General features: G+C 44.5%; 1 protein-coding gene across 2 annotated transcripts in view; it reads right to left on the bottom strand.

The window, feature by feature from the left end:
* LOC110530698 (leucine-rich repeat and immunoglobulin-like domain-containing nogo receptor-interacting protein 3) overlaps positions 1 to 20,000 on the bottom strand; it is a 120,885-nt gene that overhangs the window by 38,094 nt on the left and 62,791 nt on the right. The window contains exon 2 of one of the 2 annotated variants that reach the window (XM_021613943.2): positions 4,861 to 4,949. The exons of the other annotated variant lie outside the window; for it this stretch is intronic. The gene's annotated coding sequence lies outside the window, so the exon portion shown is untranslated. The remainder of the gene's footprint in view (positions 1 to 4,860; positions 4,950 to 20,000) is intronic. 2 annotated transcript variants of the gene reach the window in all.

A 20,000-nucleotide genomic window follows, 5' to 3' on the forward strand; every position in this document is an offset into this window, starting at 1 on the left:
TCTCTCTCTCTATGTCTCTCTATGTCTCTCTCTCTCTCTCTATAGGTCTCTTTCGCTCTCTCTCTTTCTCTCTCTGGGTCTCTCTCTCTATAGGTCTATGGGTCTAAGCTGACAGCTGATGAGGGGGCTGGCTATTTGGGGGTGTCTGGTTTCTGGCACACTCCCACATACACACTATATTAATATGCATATAAGACTATGTGCAAAATGAGGTTTGGATGGGAACATTGAGGCTGCGTTTACTCAACTGATTATGGTCATCATGTCCAAATATCTGTATGTGCTGTATTGTTATGCATTTAGATACCTACTTAATCTACAGAGCCATAGAAACACAGAGATGACACACAGATGGTGGTCCAGGCGGGGGGGTGATGGGTCCAGGAGGAGAGAGGGAGGTGCTGGGTCCAGGAGGGGGGGTGATGGGTCCAGGAGGAGAGAGGGAGGTGCTGGGTCCAGGAGGAGAGAGGGAGGTGATGGTCCAGGAGGAGAGAGGGGGGTGCTGGGTCCAGGAGGAGAGAGGGAGGTGATGGATCCAGGCTGAGAGAGGGGGGTGCTGGGTCCAGGAGGAATGGGAGGTGATGGGTCCAGGAGGAGGGAGGGAGCTGATGGGTCCAGGACGAGAGAAGGAGGTAATGGGTCCAGGAGGTTTGAGGGAGGTTATGGATCCATGAGGAGGGAGGGTGATGGGTACAGGAGGAGTGGGTGGTGATGGGTCCAGGAAGATGGAGGGGGGTGATGGATCCAGGAGGAGAGAGGGAGGTGATGGGTCCAGGAGGAGAACGGGAGATGATGGGTCCAGGAGGAGTGAGGGAGGTGATGGGTCCAGGAGGAGAGAGGGAGGTGATGGGTCCAGGAGGAGGAGGGAGTGATGGATCCAGGAGGAGAGAGGAGGTGATGGGTACAGGAGGAAAGAGGAAGTGATGGGTCCAGGAGGAATGGGAGGTGATGGGTACAGGGGGAGAGAGGAAGTGATGGGTCCAGGAGGAGGGAGGGAGGTGATGGGTCTAGGAGGAATGGGAGGTGATGGGTCAAGTAGGAGAGAGAGAGGAGGTAATGGGTTCAGGAGGAGAGAAGGAGGTGATGGGTCCAGGAGGATGGAGGGAGGTGATGGATCAAGGAGGAGTGGGTGGTGATGGATCCAGGAGGAGAGAGGAGGTGATGAGTCCAGGAGTAGAAAGGAGGTGATGGGTCCAGGAGGAGGGAGCGAGGTGATGGGTCCAGGAGGAGGGAGGGAGGTGATGGGTCAAGGAGGAGAGAGGAGGTGATGGTTCCAGGAGGAGAGAAGGAGGTGATGGGTCCAGGAGGTTTGAGGGAGGTTATGGTTCCCTGAGGAGGGAGTGTGATGGGTACAGGAGGAGTGGGTGGTGATGGGTCCAGGAAGATGGAGGGGAGTGATGGATCCAGGAGGAGGGAGGGGAGTGATGGATCCAGGAGGAGGGAGGGAGGTGATGGGTCCAGGAGGAGAAAGGAAGATGATGGGTCCTGGAGGAGAGAGGGAGGTGATGGGTCCAGGAGGAGAGAGGGAGGTGATGGGTCCAGGAGGAGGGAGGGAGTGATGGATCCAGGAGGAGAGAGGAGGTGATGGGTACAGGAGGAAAGAGGAAGTGATGGGTCCAGGAGGAGGGAGGGAGGTGATGGGTACAGGAGGAAATAGGACGTGATGGGTCCAGGAGGAGGGAGGGAGGTGATGGGTCCAGGAGGAGAAAGGAGGTGATGGGTCAAGGAGGAGAGAAGGAGGTGATGGGTCCAGGAGGAGTGGGTGGTGATGGATCCAGGAGGAGAGAGGAGGTGATGGGTCCAGAAGGAGAGAGGAGGTGATGGTCCAGGAGGATGGAGGGAGGTTATGATCCATGAGGAGGGAGGGTGGTGATGGGTCCAGGAGGAGAGAAGGAGGTGATGGGTCCAGGAGGGAGAGAGGGTGGTGATGGGTCCAGGAGGAGAGAAGGAGGTGATGGGTCCAGGAGGAGAGAGGGAGGTGATGGGTCCAGGAGGAGTGGGTGGTGATGGATCCAGGAGGAGAGAGGAGGTGATGGGTCCAGGAGGAGAGAGGAGGTGATGGTCCAGGAGGATGGAGGGAGGTTATGGATCCATGAGGAGGGAGGGTAATGGGTACAGGAGGAGTGGGTGGTGATGGATCCAGGAGGAGAGAGGAGGTGATGGGTCTAGAAGTAGAAAGGAGGTGATGGGTCCAGGAGGAGGGAGGGAGGTGATGGGTCCAGGAGGAGAGAGGAGGTGATGGTCCAGGAGGATGGAGGGAGGTTATGGATCCATGAGGAGGGAGGGTAATGGGTACAGGAGGAGTGGGTGGTGATGGGTCCAGGAGGAGAGAGGGAGGTGATGGGTCCAGGAGGAGAGAAGGAGGCGATGGGTCCAGGAGGAGAGAGGGAGCTGATGGGTCCAGGCGTAGGGAGGGAGTGATGGATCCAGGAGGAGAGAGGAGGTGATGGGTCCAGGAGGAGGAGGGAGGTGATGGGTCCAGGAGGACAGAGGGAGTTGATGGGTTCAGGAGGAGGGAGGGAGGTGATGTGTTCAGGTATAGAGAGGGAGGTGATGGGTCCAGGAGGAGGGAGGGAGGGAGGTGATTGATCCAGGAGGAGAGAGCGAGGTGATTGGTCCAGGAGGAGAGAGGAAGTGATAGGTCCAGGAGAAGGGAGGTGATGGGTCTTAGAGGAACAGGAGGTGATGGGTCCAGGAGGAGAGAGGGAGTTGATGGGTCCAGGAGGAGGAAGGGAGGTGATGGGTCCAGGGGGATGGAAGGAGGTGATGGATCCAGGAGGAGAGAAGGAGGTGATGGGTCCAGGAGGAGAAAAGACGTGATGGATCCAGGAGGAGAGAAAGAGGTGATGGGTCCAGGAAGAGAGAAGGAGGTGATGGGTCCAGGAGGAGAGTGGGAGGTGATGGGTCCAGGAGGAGGGAGGGAGTGATGGATCCAGGAAGAGAGAGGAGGTGATGGGTCCAGGAGAAGGGAGGGAGGTGATGGATCCAGGAGGAGAGAGGAGGTGATGGGTCCAGGAGGAGAAAAGACGTGATGGATCCAGGAGGAGAGAAGGAGGTGATGGGTCCAGTAAGAGAGAAGGAGGTGATGGGTCCAGGAGGAGAGTGAGAGGTGATGGGTCCAGGAGGAGGGAGGGAGTGATGGATCCAGGAAGAGAGAGGAGGTGATGGGTCCAGGAGAAGGGAGGGAGGTGATGGATCCAGGAGGAGAGAGGAGGTGATGGGTCCAGGAGGAGGGAGGGAGGTTATGGGTCCAGGAGGAGGGAGGTGATGGGTCCAGGAGGAGAGATGGAGGAGATGTGTCCAGGAGGAATGGGAGGTGATGGGTCCAGGAGGAGAAAAGACGTGATGGATCCAGGAGGAGAGAAGGAGGTGATGGGTCCAGGAGGAGAGTGGGAGGTGATGGGTCCAGGAGGAGGGAGGGAGTGATGGATCCAGGAAGAGAGAGGAGGTGATGGGTCCAGGAGAAGGGAGGGGGGTGATGGATCCAGGAGGAGAGAGGAGGTGATTGGTCCAGGAGGAGGGAGGGAGGTAATTGGTTCAGGAGGAAAGAACGAGGTGATGGGTCCAAGAGGAGGGAGGGGGTGATGGGTAAGAGAAAAGGTTGGAGGTGGGTGATTCGTGACATGATTCAGCCCTGATTTTCCATGCCAATGTAATAATCTTGTTAATGAGATGATGCACACACACTCGTATGCACACACACACACACACACACACACACACACACACACACACACACACACACACACACACACACACACACACACACACACACACACACACACACACACACACACACACACACCATCAGTCTGTCCTACACGCTTGGCAAGTGTTCTCTACATCCCTGAAGGCCAGTACACCCCCGACGATGTGGCTGTTTGAAGATCTGCTGTTCCATAACACCATTATACAGTCACAAACTTTGTCTTGAGCCAGCCTGCTTTCAAGCCTGCTGACTGCAGAATGTGCGGAGCTGGGATAAATCAGCACACCCAGATCAGTGATGAGAGCTGTGAGAGAAATGGAGGGTTGGAATCTGGTCATCCCGCCTGCTGAAGCAGATTGAAACAGAGGTCTGTGAGTCCTTGCCAGGAAGCTTTTGTGTCCCACAACAGACATTCTGACCACACTGACCCCACAAGAATACATCCTCCCCACACTGCTGCGTGGGCGCTGCAGGAGAGTGAAGGCCTGCTGTTTTCATTCAAGACTCCAGAATGGGGGAGTTCAAAGGCAGTTGGGAAGAAGGTGATGTACACAACACGCTTTCCCTGGAAAGGGTCAATGAGGTGGGTCCAAATTGTTTGGTCCGGGCACTTCCCCAAAAGGCTGGTGGCGGTCACTGTACAAGCTGCTGAAGTACAGTTACAGACACAGGGACTTGGTAGTCCTGCTAAACTTCTGTCAAGAGTAGGCAAGATGGCCATCTGGATGACCAGGAAGAACTGTATACAGGGACAGTCTGTGGATGTGGTGGGCAAGGGGTTAGTGGCAGCCAGACGGAAGGTGGAGTTTGTTTTTCTACAGACTGGTGGGGAACCTCTTCAGACTTTGGGCCTTCAGGGGGCGTTGTGCTCTGTTGACGACGAGGGGGATCTGGAGCTGTCCTCTTAAACGCTGTCAAACTTCTGTTGTTTTTTACAGCCTGGTACACATGAGCACAGTGGTACATGATTTCTGAGGGTGGAATGTTCATGTACTGTAGGGTCTTGACCCAATAAAGGCCAAAACTCCATCCCACCAAAACAGGCTGACATTTCAGACTGTCTTTTCAAACAGCTCTTACAACCTTATATTGTGGGAATACTGTCTCCTATGAGCGAAAAGAGCTTCTAAACATCAGCTGGGATTGCTCACCTCAAACTGGACGAAGAGTTTTTCTTCAAAGAGTCGGACGCGAGCGATTCACTGTTGACATCCGACCAGGCCCCAATCCCAGTGATTCGCTGGAGAAGGAAACAGATTTTGAGGCAAAAGATCAGGGTGCCTTGTGAGGACCAGGCGATGAGTGACTAACCTGCCCTTGCCCTCCGTTCTGCTAGCTAATGTTCAATCGCTAGAAAATAAATGGGACGAACTGAAAGAACATACATCCTACCAACGGGACATTAAAAACTGTAATATTTTATGTTTCACTGAGTCGTGGCTGAACGACGACATTAAGAACATAGAGCTGGCTGATTATACACTCTATCGGCAAGGGGCTTATGAGTTTATGTAAACAACAGCTGGTGCATGATATCTAAGGAAGTCTCAAGGTCCTGCTCGCCTGAGGTTGAGTATCTTATGATAAGCTGGAGACCACACTATTTACCCAGAGAGTTTTCATCTGTATTTCTTGTAGTTGTCTACGTTGATTTATTTTACTAGGCATGTCAGTTAAGAAAACAATCTTATTTTCAATGATGGCCTAGGAACAGTGGGTTAACTGCCTTGGTCAGGGGCAGAACAACATATTTGTACCTTGTCAGCTTGGGGATTTGAATTTGCAACATTTCGGCTGCTAGTCCAACGCTCTAACCACTAGGAGACCCTGCCACCCCAGGCTACATACTACCACAGAGCGAGGTTGTCAATTAAACCACACTAAATGAGCTGTATTCCACCATAAGCAAACAGGAAAACGCTCACCCAGAGGCGGCGCTCCTAGTGGCCGGGGACTTTAATGCAGGGAAACTTACATCAGTTTTACCTAATTTCTATCAACATGTTAAACGTGCAACCAGAGGGAAAAAAATTCTAGACCACCTCAACTCCACACACAGAGACGCGTACAAAGCTCTCCCTCGCCCTCCATATAGCAAATCTGACAATAACTCTGTCCTCCTGATTCCCGCTTACAAGCAAAAATGAAAGCAGGAAGCATCAGTGACTCGGTCTATAAAAAAATGGTCAGATGAAGCAGATGGTAAACTATAGGACTGCTTTGCTATCACAGACTGGAACATGTTCCGGGATTCTTCTGATGACATTGAGGAATACACCACATCAGTCACTGGCATCTTATTCAATTCTGAGATTCTGAGTTCTTCCAATATTGAAGATATTGGAAGAACTGTCAAAATGTAATTTTCATTGGCCAACAAGATGAGTAGGCCTAACGAACAGCAAAATAACTAGCCTATATCAATCTACTATCCCCTATAGTACAAAAGTTGATGTATTCTGTGAGAGAAATAAATATTCCAAACACAGTATGGGACAGTTGTGGGATGTGATAGATCCCAAATTAATACAACCACTAGCATCAAAATAACTTTTTAAGCAATGTGGCTGACGCAACAGACCAGAACATTTAGCTTAAAATGTTGATAAACTATTAGGCTATTTCTTCACAATATAAGTGCAGCAATGTGCACACATGGCAGTAGGCTATAAGCACGTGACCACAAATGCAATTATGCATGTTATGCTTTTATTATAAAGGTACATTTTTATGGTGAAAATTATCTTCCCCAAACTTGAAACTCACGCACTGCTTCTGTATGCCAGAGGCTCTACACCACTCGTAAAGCAGATTAATGTGCTTAATTCTTCAGAAAAATAAGTGATTTGGCCACCTTAGTTGTGATACAAACCTTATCAAAACATATAGGCCTATAGGCTAGGCTACATGAGGTGTGCGACTATGATTAGAAAAATTCTAACAAAAAAAAGGCTTTGTTTCTTGCCTTACGCTGGGCATCATTCACAAATGATAATATATCCTTCACAAGTGATAGGCTGATATGGTCACCCATCACATTATTCTTGATTTTGTCTTGTCTTTACATATACTAAATAATATATGTGTTTTGATTTAGAATGGACCATTACAGCCCTAAGTACAATACAACATATTTGAAGTCGGAAGATTAAATACACTTTAGCCAAATACATTTAATCTCAGTTTTTCACAATTCCTGACATTTATTCCTAGTAAAAAATCCCAGTCTAAGGTCAGTTAGGATCACCACTTTATTTTAAGAATGTGCAATATTAGAATAATAGTAGAGAGTATAATTTATTTCAGCTTTTATTTCTATCATCACTTTCCCAGTGGGTCAGAAGTTTACATACACTCAATCAGTATTTGGCCCATTCCTCCTGACAGAGCTGTCACGTCACGTTTGTAGGCCTCCTTGCTCGCACACGCTTATTCAGTTCTTTCCACAAGTATTCTATAGGATTGAGGTCAGGGCTTTGTGATGGTCACTCCAATACCTTGACTTTGTTGTCCTTAAGCCATTTTGCCACACCTTTGGAAGTGTGCTTGGGGTCATTGTCCATTTGGAAGACCCATTTGTGACCAAGCTTTATCTTCCTGACTGATGTCTTGAGATGTTGCTTCAATATATCCACATAATTTACCTGCCTCATGATGCCATCTATTTTGTGAAGTGCACCAGTTCCTCCTGCAGCAAAGCACCCCCACAACATGATGCTGCCACCCCTGTGCTTCACGGTAGGGATGGTGTTCTTCAGCTTACAAACCTCCCCCTTTTTCCTCCAAACATAACGGTGGTCATTATGGCCAAAAAGTTTTATTTTTGTTTCATCAGACCAGAGGACATTCCTCCAAAAAGTATGATCTTTGTCCCCATGTGCAGTTGCAAACTGTAGTCTGGCTTTTTTTATGGCAGTTTTGGAGCAGATGCTTCTTCCTTGCTGAGCTGCCTTCCGGTTATGTTGATATAGGACTCGTTTTACTGTGGATGTAGATACTTTTGTACCTGTTTCCTCCAGCATCTTCACAAGGTCCTTTGCTGTTATTCTGGGATTGATTTGCACTTTTTGCACCAAAGTACGTTCATCCCTAGGACAGAACGTGTCTCCTTCCTGAGTGGAATGTTCATGGTCCCATGGTGTTTATACTTGCATACTATTGTTTGTGCAGATGAACGTGGTACCTTCAGGCATTTGGAAATTGCTCCCAAGGATGAACCAGACTTGTGGAGGTCTACAATATTTTTCTGAGGATTTTATCATGATGTCAAGCAAAGAGGCACTGAGTGTGAAGGTAGGCCTTGAAATACATCCACAGGTACACCTCCAATTGACTCAAATGATGTCTATTAGCCTATCAGAAATTTCTAAAGCCATGACATCGTATTCTGGAATTTAACTGTTTAAAGGCACAGTCAACTTAGTGTGTATAACTTCTGACCCACTGGAATTGTGATATAGTGAATTATAAGTGAAATAATCTGTCTGTAAACAATTGTTGGAAAAATTACTTGTGTCATGCACAAAGTAGATGTCCTAACCGACTTGCCAAAACTATAGTTTGTTAACAATACATTTGTGGAGTGGTTGAAAAACGAGTTTTAATGACCTACCTAAGTGTATGTAAACTTCCGACTTCAACTGTATATTGTGGCAGACGGCAGGGAGTGGTGAGGGGAGTGGTAATTGAGGAGAGATATCTTGCAGGTAACTGGCTCCACCTCCAAGCCTTATTTGGACTTCCTGCCCCAACGAGGAGAGGCTGTGGTTGTTCAGCCAGGGAGTGCTCGGGGATAACGGTGGAAGCAGCCTGCACAAAGGGGCAGAGTAGAAGAGAACCAAGAATGTTGTGGGAGAAGATGAATAGTGGGAAAAGAGAGCATATCATCTGTGAGATTACACGTTGTGACCTGGACTGTCGGACTAACCCCCTTGTGTACCGGACCGGATTGGCTGTGGACCTGAGTGTGAGGATTACCCCTGGAAACAGAACAGACAAAGAGAACAGCTTGTGGACTGTGCGGTGATTGGTGAATTCCCCCTTCTTTCCCCGTGTATGAAAATCCCTAATAAACTTCCCCTTTGCATTCTATTTGTGCTACTGGTGCCTGTTTTGATATTGTGCTTGACGACGTGGAAACCCCACATTCTTGATCATGCTACTATATATACAGTGCCTTGCGAAAGTATTCGGCCCCCTTGAACTTTGCGACCTTTTGCCACATTTCAGGCAATTCAGACATTTATTGGATATTTCAAACTTTTTTAACAAATAAAAAACTTAAAAATTGGGCATGCAAAATTATTCAGCCCCTTTACTTTCAGTGCATGAAAACTCTCTCCAGAAGTTCAGTGAGGATCTCTGAATGATCCAATGTTGACCTAAATGACTAATGATGATAAATTCAATCCACCTGTGTGTAATCAAGTCTCCGTATAAATGCACCTGCACTGTTATAGTCTCAGAGGTCCGTTAAAAGCGCAGAGAGCATCATGAAGAACAAGGAACACACCAGGCAGGTCCGAGATACTGTTGTGAAGAAGTTTAAAGCCGGATTTGGATACAAAAAGATTTCCCAAGCTTTAAACATCCCAAGGAGCACTGTGCACTGATAATATTGAAATGGAAGGAGTATCAGACCACTGCAAATCTACCAAGACCTGGCCGTCCCTCTAAACTTTCAGCTCATACAAGGAGAAGACTGATCAGAGATGCAGCCAATAGGCCCATGGTCACTCTGGATGAACTGCAGAGATCTACAGCTGAGGTGGGAGACTCTGTCCATAGGACAACAATCAGTCGTATATTGCACAAATCTGGCCTTTATGGAAGAGTGGCAAGAAGAAAGCCATTTCTTAAAGATATCCATAAAAAGTGTTGTTTAAAGTTTGCCACAAGCCACCTGGGAGACACACCAAACATGTGGAAGAAGGTGCTCTGGTCAGATGAAACCAAAATTGAACTTTTTGGCAACAATGCAAAACGTTATGTTTGGCGTAAAAGCAACACAGCTCATCACACTAAACACACCATCCCCACTGTCAAACATGGTGTTGGCAGCATCATGGTTTGGGCCTGCTTTTCTTCAGCAGGGACAGGGAAGATGGTTAAAATTGATGGGAAGATGGATGGAGCCAAATACAGGACCATTCTGGAAGAAAACCTGATGGAGTCTGCAAAAGACCTGAGACTGGGACGGAGATTTGTCTTCCAACAAGACAATGATCCAAAACATAAAGCAAAATCTACAATGGAATGGTTCAAAAATAAACATATCCAGGTGTTAGAATGGCCAAGTCAAAGTCCAGACCTGAATCCAATCGAGAATCTGTGGAAAGAACTGAAAACTGCTGTTCACAAATGCTCTCCATCCAACCTCACTGAGCTCGAGCTGTTTTGCAAGGAGGAATGGGAAAAAATGTCAGTCTCTCGATGTGCAAAACTGATAGAGACATACCCCAAGCGACTTACAGCTGTAATCGCAGCAAAAGGTGGCGCTACAAGGTATTAATTTAAGGGGGCTGAATAATTTTCCACGCCCAATTTTTCAGTTTTTGATTTGTTAAAAAAGTTTGAAATATCCAATAAATGTCGTTCCACTTCATGATTGTGTCCCACTTGTTGTTGATTCTTCACAAAAAAATACAGTTTTATATCTTTATGTTTGAAGCCTGAAATGTGGCAAAAGGTCGCAAAGTTCAAGGGGGCCGAATATTTTCGCCAAATTGTCCAGACCGCTTTGAAATAAATCTTCATCACTAAAGCTTTATTAAAAGATCAAGTTGGCAGCAGCAGAACAGCGAGCGGACAGCCCCTTGGGGTGCCTCTAGTGATCTCTGAGTAATTAGGAAAAAAACTAAAATTGTTACTTTCATGCCAGTTCTCTCCTGCAATCGCTCTAGGCTTGTTAAAACAGAGCCCTGTGTGATTGGACATAGTTTTTATGCTGAGCCGTTAAATAAAGTAAAGTACTACTTCTGGGAATAGAAACATAACAACTCCTCAACATTCCTCCAAGATGACACTGTTAAGCTGCCACACAGCTGATCGCCGCTGTTAATGACACACATGGGTAATTCCTTGCCAGTTGAGGCTCCCCAGAGGAGGAAGGGGAGAACCATCCCTCTCAGTGAAGTTTATTTTTAAAAAATTTATATTTTAAATGTTTTTTTTTCTCGAAAAAACGATACTAAATATAATCACGTCACCAAATAATTGATTAAAACACATTAATTTGCAAAGAAGGTCTACAGTAGCCTCAACAGCACTCTATAGGTTAGCATCATGGTGTAGCCGGAGGACAGCTAGCTTCAGTCCTCTGAGTACATTGACTTTAATACAAAACCTAGGAGGCTCATGGTTCTTACACCTTCCACACTTGCACAGTAATTATGGCAACTTCCAGAAAACGTCCTCCAACCTATCAAAGCTCTTGCAGCATGAACGGAGATGTTTTCCACACAATCAGAGGATCAGAGAATGTATATAGTTCTGGAAGCCTAAGCTACAGCTAGCTAGCACTGCAGTGCATAACATGTGAGTAGTTGACTCAAAGACAGAGAAAGAAAATAGTTGAAAAGATTTGAAAAAAAATATTTCTTATTAAATGAAGGAGAAGCAAGAGAGAAATAGAGAGAGAGAGTTTGTAATTTTTTTCACTTTCAGTTTCACTTACTTACTTAGCTAGCTAATGCAGCTAGATAGTTTAGCCTACTGAAACACCCTGCTCAAACAGAGGGATGCTATGTTAGCTAGCTGGCTACTATCCAAAGCAACACTGGAACTCTTCCAAGTGAAGGTAAGCTTTTGGTTCTAGAGACGGAATCTAAAATAAAAATCCAGAAAATCACATTGTATGATTTTTAAGTAATTAATTTGCATTTTATTGCATGACATAAGTATTTGATCACCTACCAACCAGTAAGAATTCCGGCTCTCACAGACCTGTTCGTTTTTCTTTAAGAAGCCCTCCTGTTCTCCACTCTTTACCTGTATAAAAGACACCTGTCTACACACTCAATCAAACAGACTCCAACCTCTCCACAATGGCCAAGACCAGAGAGCTGTGTAAGGACATCAGGGATAAAATTGTAGACCTGCACAAGGCTGGGATGGGCTACAGGACAATAGGCAAGCAGCTTGGTGAGAAGGCAACAACTGTTGGCGCAATTATTAGAAAATGGAAGGAGTTCAAGATGACGGTCAATCACCCTCGGTCTGGGGCTCCATGCAAAATCTCACTACGTGGGGCATCAATGAACACGAGGAAGGTGAGGGATCAGCCCAGAACTACACGGCAGGACCTGGTCAATGACCTGAAGAGAGCTGGGACCACAGTCTCAAATAAAACCATTGGTAACACACTACGCCGTCATGGATTAAAATCCTGCAGCGCATGCAAGGTCCCCCTGCTCAAGCCAGCGCATGTCCAGGCCCATCTGAAGTTTGCCAATGGCCATCTGGATGATCCAGAGGAGGAATGGGAGAAGGTCATGTGGTCTGATGAGACAAAAATATAGCTTTTTGGTCTAAACTCCACTCGCGGTGTTTGGAGGAAGAAGAAGGATGAGTACAACCCCAAGAACACCATCCCAACCGTGAAGCATGGAGGTGGAAACATCATTCTTTGTGGATGATTTTCTGCGAAGGGGACAGGACGACTGCACCGTATTGAGGGGAGGATGGATGGGGCTATGTATCGCAAGATCTTGGCCAACAACCTCCTTCCCTCAGAAAGAGCATTAAAGATGGGTCGTGGCTGGGTCTTCCAGCATGACAACGACCCAAAACACACAGCCAGGGCAACTAAGGAGTGGCTCCGTAAGAAGCAGCTCAAGGTCCTGGAGTGGCCTAGCCAGTCTCCAGACTTGAACCCAATAGAACATCTTTGGAGGGAGCTGAAAGTCCGTATTGCCCAGCGACAGCCCCGAAACCTGAAGGATCTGAAGAAGGTCTGTATGGAGGAGTGGGCCAAAATCCCTGCTGCAGTGTGTGCAAACCTGGTCAAGAACTACAGGAAATGTATGATCTCTGTAATTGCAAACAACGGTTTTTGTACCAAATATTAAGTTCTGCTTTTCTGATGTATCAAAAACTTATGTCATGCAATAAAATGCAAATGAATTACTTTAAAATCATACAATGTGATTTTCTGTATTTTTGTTTTAGATTCCGTCTCTCACAGTTGAAGTGTACCTATGATAAAAATTACAGACCTCTACATGCTTTGTAAGTAGGAAAACCTGCAAATCGGCAGTGTATCAAACACTTGTTCTCCCCACTGTATATTTATACCCTTTACTGGGTGGAGTCATCTCCATGCACATCCAGACATCCAATACATATTTATTGCTAGGCAGGAACTTAAGTGGTTCCTCTCATTGGTGTAGTCATGGCCCTGCCTCCTATGTGTGTATGTCATAGGACTGTTTTTCTCCCTTCATCTGACCTGACCTTGGCCCACATTCATCACTCCTCCCTAATCCACAGCTGTACAACCTTATCAGTGACTGAAACTAGACCATTGCCCTTCTCCTCTCCATCGGATACTTAAGCAATAAGGCCCGAGGAGGTATGGCACATGGACAACATACCACGGCTAAGAGCTGTTCTTAAGCACGACACAACGCAGAGTGCCTGGACACAGTCCTTAGCCGTGGTATATTGGCTATATTCCACAAACTCCTGAGGTGCCTTATTGCTATTAAAAGTAGAGCGTGATAAAGGAGAGAGAATAGTAGAGAATGATAAAGTAGAGAGTGATAAAAGAGAGAGAGAAAAGTAGAGTGATAAAGGAGAGAGGGATAAAGGACAGAGAGAGAAGTAGAGAATGATAAAGTAGAGAGTGATAAAGGAGAGAGAGAAGTAGAGAATGACAAAGTAGAGAGTGATAAAGGAGAGAGAGAAGTAGAGTGATAAAGGACAGAGAGAGAAGTAGAGCGTGATAAAGGAGAGAGAATAGTAGAGAATGATAAAGTAGAGAGTGATAAAAGAGAGAGAGAAAAGTAGAGTGATAAAGGAGAGAGTGATAAAGTAGAAAGTGATAAAGGAGAGAGAGAAAAGGAGAGAGGGACTAACGAGAGATAAAAGTAGAGAGTGATAAAGAAGAGAGATTTAAGGAGAGAGAAAGTAGAGAGTGATAAAGTAGAGAGTGATAAAGAAGAGAGATAAAATGAGAGAGAGATAAAGGAGAGAGTGATAAAGGAGAGAGTGATAAGGAAGAGAGATCAAAGAAGATAGAGATAAATGAGAGAGTGATAAAGGAGAAAGTGATAAAGTAGAGAGTGATAAAGGAGAGAGTGATAAAGTAGAGACTGATAAAGGAGAGATTGATAAAGTAGAGAGTGATAAAGGAGAGAGAGAAAAAGAGAGAGAGAAAAGGAGAGAGTGATAAAGGAGAGAGTGATAAAGTAGAGAGTGATAAAGGAGAGAGAGAGATGAAGGAGAGAGAAAAAAGTAGAGAGAGAGAAAGAGAGAGAGAGAAAGGGAGAGAGTGATAAAGGAGAGAGTGATAAAGTAGAGAGTGATAAAGGAGAGCGAGAGATGAAGGAGAGAGAAAAAAGTAGAGAGTGATAAAGTAGAGAGTGATAAAGTAGAGAGTGATAAAGTAGAGAGTGATAAAGGAGAGAGTGATAAAGGAGAGAGTGATAAAGAAGAGAGTGATAAAGGAGAGAGAGAGATGAAGGAGAGAGAAAAAAGTAGAGAGTGATAAAGGAGAGAGAGAGATGAAGGAGAGAGAAAAAAGTAGAGAGTGATAAAGTAGAGCGTGATAAAGTAGAGAGTAGTAAAGTAGAGACTGATAAAGGAGAGATTGATAAAGGAGAGAGTGATAAAGGAGAGAGAGAAAAGGAGAGAGTGATAAAGGAGAGAGTGATAAAGTAGAGAGTGATAAAGGAGAGAGAGAGATGAAGGAGAGAGAAAAAAGTAGAGAGTGATAAAGTAGAGAGTGATAAAGTAGAGAGTGATAAAGTAGAGACTGATAAAGGAGAGTGATAAAGTAGAGAGTGATAAAGAAGAGAGAGAAAAAGAGAGAGAGATGAAGGAGAGAGTGATAAAGGAGAGAGTGATAAAGTAGAGAGTGATAAAGGAGAGAGAGAGATGAAGGAGAGAGAAAAAAGTAGATAGTGATAAAGAAGAGAGGTAAAGGGAGAGAGGGATGAAGAAGAGAGATAAAAGTAGAGAGTGATAAAGTATGTGTGTGTGTGTGTGTCTGTGTGTGTGTGTCGGGATTAAGTCACTTATTCAGGCACGCGATTGTTTGTGCTGCAGTCCAATTAGCTAGTGAGAGTGGAGGTTATTTAGAATTAGGATGACAGAGAGTGAGAAAGAGAGATACAGAGAGATAGAGAGATACAGAGGGATAGAGATACGCAATACCCTCTGTATCACTTTTGTAAATGCTCTACCTCACTTACTTTGGCAATGTTAATAAAGCCCATTGAATTGAATTGAATTGATACAGAGAGATAGAGATGCAGAGAGAGCGAGAAAAGGAGATACAGATAGCTAGAGATACAGAGAGAGAGATACAGATGGATAGAGATACAGAGAGAGATACAGAGATAGAGAGAAAGAGAGATACAGAGACAGAGATAGAGAAAGAGAGATACAGAAAGATATATATATATATATATATATATATATACATGGAGAGAGACAGAGATCGAGACAGAGAGAGAGAAAGAGAGATACAGAAAGAGAGATGTATATATACACAGTGAGAGACAGAGAGAGAAAGGGATACGGAGATAGAGACAGAGAGAGAGAAAGGGAGATACAGAAAGAGAGATGTATATATACACAGTGAGAGACAGAGAGAGAAAGGGATACAGAGATAGAGACAGAGAGAGAGAAAGAGAGATACAGAAAGAGAGATGTATATATACACAGTGAGAGACAGAGAGAGAAAGGGATACAGAGATAGAGACAGAAACACAGAAAGAGAAAGGGCGAGACAGTGATACAGAGAGAAAGTCAGAGACAGAGAAACATAGATAACCCCTAAAAAACTCTGATGTTACCCTGAAGCTATAGTTCTAAAACACAAGAAAGCCAAAGGCAGTGACAAAACACAAAAGACTATCACTGATAAAATGGTCTGAGAGAGAGATATAAAACAGGACAGGGAATTAGGATCTGTCAAACACCAAAGTGATTGCTGTGATCGACAATGATGTGACAGGAAATGACAGAGTTCCTATCTGATGCAATTTCCTTGTAAATGACTAATGACTGGTTAGTAACAAAATGGTGGGTGAGGTGAAAGAGTGGTCATTTGCAAAAACATCACGTTCTCACGTTACCAACAGACCAGCTATAGATTGATGATAAGAGGAATTATGGGGAAAGAAACATTTTACCTTAAGGGATTTCACCTGAAAGAGACGAGTCCTATTCACCCTGTGTGTATCAAATTGTGTGTGTCTGTGCGCTCAAGTGTGTGTGAGTATTTGTCTGTGTGTCTATTTGTCTGTGTGTGTGCGCGCGTTAATTTCCTCAGGATTTTTTTTTTTTTTTTTTTACTTCATAGAGAGTGGCCCCTCTAACACCTTGTGTGTGTGTGTGTGTGTGTGTGTGTGTGTGTGTGTGTGTGTGTGTGTGTGTGTGTGTGTGTGTGTAGAAAATAAATTAATTCCATCCTATTTTTTGTTAGACAGGTGAAAGCCAAAAGGGGAATTTAAAACCTGAGACAATCAGCTTCTCACTACAGCTGTGACTTAATCACTGAGGAGAGGGGGAAGAGAGGAGGAGTGTCTGTGAAAGGGTGCAAGAGAGATCGTGATAGTGAATAGAGAGAGAGATAAACAGAGAGAGAGGTAGAGCGAGGTAGAGAGAGAGAGAGAGAGATCGTGATAGTGAATAGAGAGAGATAAACAGAGAGAGAGGTAGAGAGAGGTAGAGATAGAGAGAGATAGTGATAGTGAATAGAGAGAGATAAACAGAGAGAGGTAGAGAGAGAGAGAGAGAGATAGTGATAGTGAATAGAGAGAGAGATAAACAGAGAGAGAGGTAGAGAGAGAGAGAGAGAGATAGTGATAGTGAATAGAGAGAGAGATAAACAGAGAGAGAGAGGTAGAGAGAGAGAGAGAGAGATAGTGATAGTGAATAGAGAGAGAGATTAACAGAGAGAGAGGTAGAGAGAGAGAGAGAGAAGGGTGATGAGGAGGAGAGGGATAGACACTTAGAGAGAGAGTAATGACAGGGGGAAGGTCAACTCCATTCCAGACAGAGCCAATCTAATGATGCAAAACAGCTTGTATATCATCCTTCATACTACAGCAGAGCACAGTCCTGCCCCAACACCAAGGTTTCTATTCAATCAAACATGCATTGTGGTATTGACAGTGCATCTCTTTTCCCCATGGTTAAATAAAATCATATATTTTATTTAAGGCTACTTAAAAAAAATAAATGAGAGAGAGAGAGAGAGAAAACAGGACAGGGAATTAGGATCTGTCAAACACCAAACTGATTGCTGTGATCAACAATGATGTGACAGAGTTCCTATGACTGTCACGCCCTGACCGTAGAGAGCGTTTTATGTCTCTATTTTGGTTTGGTCAGGGTGTGATTTGGGTGGGCAGTCTATGTTCTATGTTTTTCTATTTCTATGTGTTTGGCCGGGTGTGGTTCTCAATCAGAGGCAGCTGTCTATCATTGTCTCTGATTGAGAATCATACTTAGGTAGCCTTTTCCCACCTGTGTGTTGTGGGTAATTATTTTTCCGTGTGTGTTTGTGTGCACCTCTGTTGCATCACGGTCTTTGCTGTTTACCTGTTTGTTTTTTGGTTGTTTCGGTTTCACTTTCATTAAAAGATGTGGAACTACATGCACGCTGTGCCTTGGTTGATTTATGACAGGGAGTTTGGATAGCGAGCGTGACATTGGCCCCTTGTAAACTCACCTTTTTTAGCATATACAATTGAAGTCAGAAGTTTACATACACCTTAGCTAAATACATTTAAACTCAGTTTTTCACAATTCCTGACATTTAATCCTAGTAAAAATTCTCTGTCTTAGGTCAGTTAGGATCACCACTTTATTTTAAGAATATGAAATGTCAGAATAATAGTAGAGAATGATTTATTTAAGCTTTTATTTCTTTCATCACTTCCCAGTGGGTCAGAAGTTTACATACACTCAATTAGTATTTGGTAGCATTGCCTTTAAATTGTTTAACTTGGGTCAAACGTTTTGGGTAGCTTCCCACAATAAGTTGGGTGAATTTGGGCCCATTCCTCCTGACAGAGCTGGTGTAACTGAGTCAGGTTTGTAGGCCTCTGCTCACACACGCTTTTTCAATTCTGCTCACATATTTTCTATAGGGTTGAGGTCAGGGCTTTGTGATGGCCACTCCAATACATTGACTTTGTTGTCCTTAAGCCATTTTGCCACAACTTTGGAAGTATGCTTGGGGTCATTGTCCATTTGGAAGACTCATTTGCGACTGAGCTCTAACTTCCTGACTGATGTCTTGAGATGTTTCTTCAATATATCCACATAATTTTCCTTCTTTCCTCATGAAGCCATCTATTTTGTGAAGGGCACCAGTCCCTCCTGCAGCAACGCACCCCAACAACATGATGCAGTCACCACCGTGCTTCATGGTTGGGATGGTGTCTTCAGCTGGCAAGTTCCCCCCTTTTTCCTCCAAACATAACGATGGTCATTATGGCCAAACAGTTCTATTTTTGTTTCATCAGACCAGAGGACATTTCTCCAAAAAGTACAATGTGCAGTTGCAAATCGTAGTCTGGCTTCTTTATGGCGGTTTTGGAGCAGTGGCTTCTTCCTTTCCGGTTATGTGGATATAGGACTCGTTATACTGTGGATATAGATCATTTTGCACCTGTTTCATCCAGCATCTTCACAAGGTCCTTTGCTGTTGTTCTGGGATTGATTTGCACTTTTTGCACCAAAGTACTTTCATCTCTAGGAGACAGAACACGTCTCCTTCCTGAGTGGAATGACGGCTGCGTGGTCCCATGGTGTTTATACTTGCGTTCCGTTGTTTGTACAGATGAACGTGGTACCTTCAGGCGTTTGTAAATTGCTCCCAAGGATGAACCAGACTTGTGGAGGTCTACAATATTTATACGAGGTCTTGGCTAATTTCTTTTGATTTTCCCATGATGTCAAGCAAAGAGGCACCTAGTTTGAAGGTAGGCCTTGAAATACGTCAACAGGTACACCTCCAATTGACTCAGGCTAATTGACATAATTTATCAGAAGCTTCTACAGCCTTGACAACATTTTCTGGAGTTTTCATAGCTGTTTAAAGGCACAGTCAACTTAGTGTATGTAAACTTCTGACCCACTGGAATTGCGATCCAGTGAATTATAAGTGAAAATAATCTGTCTGTAAACAATTGTTGGAAAAACTACTTGTGTCATGCACAAAGTAGATGTCCTAACCGACTTGCCAAAACTGTAGTTTGTTAACAAGAAATGTGTGGAGAGGTTGGAAAACACGTTTTAATGACTCCAATAAAAGTGTATGTAAACATCCAACTTCAACTGTATGTAAATATCCGACTTCAACTGTATGTAAACATCCAACTTCAACTGTATGTAAACATCCGACTTCAACTGTATGTAAACTTCTGACTTCAACTGTATGTAAACTTCTGACTTCAACTGTATGTAAACTTCTGACTTCAACTGTATGTAAACTTCTGACTTCAACTGTATGTAAACATCCGACTTCAACTGTATGTAAACTTCTGACTTCAACTGTATGTAAACTTCTGACTTCAACTGTATGTAAACATCCGACTTCAACTGTATGTAAACTTCTGACTTCAACTGTATGTAAACTTCTGACTTCAACTGTATGTAAACTTCTGACTTCAACTGTATGTAAACTCCTGACTTCAACTGTATGTAAACTCCTGACTTCAACTGTATGTAAACTTCTGACTTCAACTGTATGTAAACTTCTGACTTCAACTGTATGTAAACTCCTGACTTCAACTGTATGTAAACTCCTGACTTCAACTGTATGTAAACTTCTGACTTCAACTGTATGTAAACTCCTGACTTCAACTGTATGTAAACTTCTGACTTCAACTGTATGTAAACTCCTGACTTCAACTGTATGTAAACTTCTGACTTCAACTGTATGTAAACTTCTGACTTCAACTGTAAAGACAAGGATGAAGACAGACATGAGTGAAAAACTGTCTAAAATGAGAGAGGAGAGGAATGGAGAGAGTAGGTGTGTACAGACCAAAAGGAGTGTAGCTGTAGTGTATAAAGTTAGAGAGGTATGGAGAGATGCAGAGAAAAGGGG

Source organism: Oncorhynchus mykiss, chromosome 8 (genome assembly GCF_013265735.2).
Source record: "Oncorhynchus mykiss isolate Arlee chromosome 8, USDA_OmykA_1.1, whole genome shotgun sequence".
NCBI classification, from domain to species: Eukaryota; Metazoa; Chordata; class Actinopteri; order Salmoniformes; family Salmonidae; genus Oncorhynchus; species Oncorhynchus mykiss.